This window comes from Aulostomus chinensis, chromosome 2 (assembly GCF_037954235.1).
Source record: "Aulostomus chinensis isolate RoL2024-O1b breed Wild chromosome 2, RoL_Achi_v1.0, whole genome shotgun sequence".
In the NCBI taxonomy this organism is placed as follows: Eukaryota; Metazoa; Chordata; class Actinopteri; order Syngnathiformes; family Aulostomidae; genus Aulostomus; species Aulostomus chinensis.
Genome location: NC_141321.1, coordinates 23,249,933 through 23,250,584, shown reverse-complemented (window position 1 = coordinate 23,250,584; position 652 = coordinate 23,249,933).

The following is a 652-nucleotide window of genomic DNA, read 5'->3' as shown; positions in this document are numbered from 1 at the left end:
GGTGGCACTGATGATACTGACCTGTGGGACCAACAGCAGACACAAAGACAGACTGACACAATAACAGTTGACACACCCATCACACACATATACTGTACACACACGCAGGGGCTACCGTCTCTCAGGGATGGCTCAACAGAATTTCCTAAAAAAGATGCAATTTAATGATTGCAATTATGAACACATGAAGAGGTCGTTCTTCTTAGGAGCTTATTGGGCTTTTGGAAACTCTTCTTTGGAGTCACCACTGGACAATATGTTTGACTTAGCGATCTTACACCTCCACAAAAACAAACACCCTCAAGGATTTTCAACATGTGGTCACACATACACACGTGACTTAACTGCAGCTCCACAATGACAAGGTGACACCAGCTTGTGACACACACATAAACAAAACACATGGAGGTAATAAACTATTTATGGATCAATGATATATATAAGCAGTAAATTGCGTCACAGCTGCGCTAAATTTTTTTACCAACAGTTGGACAACTGTAAATTCAGCATGATATTTTGAATATGAGCTATCACAAGTTCTTACTGACAAGCCACAGTCACTAGCACCGTATCAGAAGTCGAGGGCTGCTACAGCTGGTTCAACAAAGAGAGAAAGGACAACACACATATAAATATATACCATCCACAGACG